Genomic DNA, 3,897 nt, shown 5'->3' on the forward strand with positions numbered 1-3,897 from the left:
TGTAAGTGTGTGTGTGTTGATAAGTGTGGGGTCATAAAGGTGTGAGTATTTATATATTGTTGTATGAGATAAGTGTTATACAGGATTCAAGTTGGTGTGACATCCTAGATCTCTGAGTTCGGATTTTGGGGCGCCTCAAAACTGGAGATATCGACAAGTCATTTCTTTATGTAGAATTTAGAGATATCGACAAGTCAAAATTTTCATGTAGAGAACTCAAGATGTCGACAAGTTAAAAGCCCATGTAGAGAATTGGAGATGTCGACAAGTCATTCTACATGTAGAGAATTAGAGATCTCGACAAGTCAAATACACATGTAGAGAACTCAAGATATCGATAAGTCATTTTATTTATCAATATGTCACTTCTTTACCGAACAAAAAGAGATCTTTTCTTGTGTTTACTGTCAAACAATTTACCTCTACAAATTCATATTTGCTTTTGTTCAATTTAACCCAAATAGTTTCAAAAGAGAATTAAAATTCAAGAAACACATTCATCCCCCTGTGTTATATTTCATTACACTCAATATCTAACAATCTCTGACTATAAAATAGCTTTTTGTGTTTAAGTTTTCTAAATTATTGAACCGTGTTAAATTAATATTATTTATCTCAAAAAACTTAAATGGATCCGGAGCTTGATCCGATAATCCGAGATCCTAATAGATTTGAATATGAATTATGTTATTAAAAATCCGAAAGCAATCTAATCCGAAATCGATCTAACAAATTTAAAGGACAATGGATATGAATTTAGTCATGATCGGTTGACAGGCCTGTAACAAACCATAGCATTAAGCGTACAATGAATAAGTCGTTGTGGCGTACATGGTGGTGATTTATTAAGAAAATCTAGTTATTAAACAATTTATTATTTTGATAATAACAAAGTCTTATATATATATATATAAGAATTTATAGTTGTTATACTTTATATAGCTTTTTGGATTACACATGCATTTCATCAATTTTTCTCCTCAAACATCTGGTTTTTTGAATTAACTTTTCTATTTTATGACAAATCAAATAAATAAGAAAGTATTGGTTTTTCTTTCCAAGAAAAGATAAAGAGAGTTTTATATAAATGTAGATAAATATAAACGGATAGTCTCTACCTACACATTTTCTACGAATGCTGCACTCATTGATAGCCGTTGCCTGTGCGGGAGGCTACTAACTATTCCAAAAATGTGTAATAAGCACCTTCAGCCACTCATAGGCTTACTTTCTCAGTTTTCCAAATTTTAAATAAAAATGGCTCGCGGAAATCAATTTTTACTGAAGTGGGTGACACATTAAAAACTAGAATTAATTTAAAATTTATATATTAGTACAATCTTTGGTTTTTTTTAATATATAATGTGTACACGCATCATTGATAACACATATATAATTAATCTCCATCATTGATTATTATTGTTTGTTTATCGTTTAAACCATTGATACATCTAGTGATTTTGTTAGGTTAAGTGTATAATTTTTAGTGTTTCGAAAATATCAAATACTGATTTTTTTTTCCTAGGAAATTAAATTGAGGAAATGTATTAAAAAACATGCTTTCCAAGTAAACCAACTTAAACAGTCTCAACCTACCCCACTGGAATGTCTATAAATATCATGTAGTTACTTGCATTTTTAATTATATTGTCCTCCTACTTGATTTCACTGTATACATTCTCAGTTGATTCAAACACAATGGCTCCATCTTTCACTGACGATTACAGACATTTTGCAGTAAAGAAAGGGCATGGAACAAAGGGTCTCTCCGATCTTCAGCTCGATTCCTTACCAGAGCAATATATTCAACCTGTGGAGGAGCGGTTCAACATGACAAAGGTCCTGAAAGAAGAGTCCATACCCGTGATCGACATGTCCAATTTGGATGATCCCAATGTTGCTGATAAGATTGTGGCCGCTGCTCAAAAGTGGGGATTCTTTCAGATTGTCAATCATGGAGTCTGTTGAGGTTCTCGAGAATGTCCAGGAAGCTACCCGTAGATTCTTTGCTTTGCCTGTGGAGGAGAAGATCATGTTTACCCAAGAAAAGTCTCCTACAAATTCTGTTAGGCTTACAACAAGCTTTCTTCCAAAAGTAGACAAAGTTCTCGAGTGGAAAGATTATCTTAGTATCTTGGTTTCTGATGAAAAGTCTTCTGAATTTTGGCCATCTGCATGCAAGTAAGTTTATTTTCTTTTTTGAACAAGTTCAACAAGAATCTTTATTTTTCACGACCATCAAAATAAAGAAATACTCCAACTTTCGATCTATGTTAATACTTTTTTTTTCATTTTATATTCTATCTAGCTAAGTGTTAACATTTTCTAAACTAACACATTTTTCTTCACTAATTTAGGTAGATATCACTAAACTATTAGATTTTTATTAATCTGTTTAATTTACCTTTATAATCTCCGTACTCAGGTCAAATATTAACTGGGACAAACAGAATAATTAACTTATACCTTGGGGCATCGCCCAGGGGGTCATTAACTTAAATTATGGTTAATTCATAGGTCAATATTCATTTTAAGTGTGGAATAACAAATTTTTTGCCAATGTGTTTCAGAAATGAAGTAATGGAATATGTGGAGAAGTCTAAGTTGGTGATGAAGCGGCTACTAAAAGCCCTTATGCAGGGATTAAATGTGGACATGGAGTCAAAAGAATCACTTATAATGGGCTCAACGAGAATCAACCTCAACTACTATCCTGTTTGTCCAAACCCTGAGCTTGCAATCGGAGTCGGACGTCATTCTGACGTCTCCTCACTCACATTTCTCCTCCAAGACAATGTCGGAGGATTATTCATCCGAAAGATGGAGACTGATACCTGGATTTCCGTACCTCCTCTCAAGGGAGCAATAGTAATAAACATTGGTGATGCTCTTCAAATCTTGAGTAATGGGAAATAAAAAAGTGCTGAGCACTGTGTTGCAGCCAATGGAAGCAACAACAGAATTTCGGTGCCGGTCTTTGTTAACCCCAGACCCGAAGAAATTATTGGCCCCCTTCCTGAGGTGCTCAAGAACGGAGAAAAACCAATATACAAACAGGTTTTGTACTCTGATTATGTGAAACATTTCTACAGGAAATCTCATGACGGGAAGAACACTCGATTTCGCAAAGATGTAATTGCTTGTCTAGACTATAAGCTGTTAAACTGAATAAAGTCATGTACCCTGTGTTGGTGTTTCATGTTTACAGTCCCATGTTAATTTCGTCATTCTTAATTACTAAAAATTAGTACAACTGATGTATTAGAAAACAGAATTTTTATTGACATGATGTAATGAAAATAGAGTTGGTAATATAAAATTTTATTATTCTGCTTTTGAAGTTGACTGCCAAATCTTACGATCCCGTCATTACAGATATTTGATAAACTTGGTTCTTTAAAATTTCAATCTTGAATTTACGATTTTAAAGTTTGGATCCTTCGTATTCCAAAACACCGAATTTCTTGCTTGCTTGTCTATCTTTTTAAATATTTAGGCTTATATGCGATTAGTATCTATCTTAGAATTTAGAAATTGGGACAATAATATATGAACTCCTAATACTAGAGATATCTCACCCCTTTCAATTAGCTTGTCTTATTATAAAAGAAACTTTTTATTACAAAATAATTTCCTTACAATACATATATAAAGAGATGAATGCAAATATCTGATTAATGAAAGCTTCTTCTTAATTTGCGTAGTTTGATATTAGTATATAAGTAAAAAGTATGAAAGATTAATACAAGTGTGATTAGAACATTGTTATATTTTCTATTTAAAGTTTTATTAGAAAAAAAAATCTTGCTCTTACCAGATGTGAAAATGCAAATGATGATGATAGGTGATAGGTCATTGGTGATAGGTCATTGATAGTATGTCATGCTTATGAATAGG

The 3,897-nt window shown here is 32.6% G+C and overlaps 1 pseudogene; it reads left to right on the forward strand.

Moving 5' to 3' along the window:
* Positions 1-1,675: 1,675 nt before the first annotated feature.
* On the forward strand, positions 1,676-3,183 carry LOC141676892 (feruloyl CoA ortho-hydroxylase F6H1-3-like; annotated as a pseudogene).
* The last annotated feature ends 714 nt before the right edge of the window (positions 3,184-3,897 follow it).

This window comes from Apium graveolens, chromosome 8 (genome assembly GCF_009905375.1).
Source record: "Apium graveolens cultivar Ventura chromosome 8, ASM990537v1, whole genome shotgun sequence".
In the NCBI taxonomy this organism is placed as follows: domain Eukaryota; kingdom Viridiplantae; phylum Streptophyta; class Magnoliopsida; order Apiales; family Apiaceae; genus Apium; species Apium graveolens.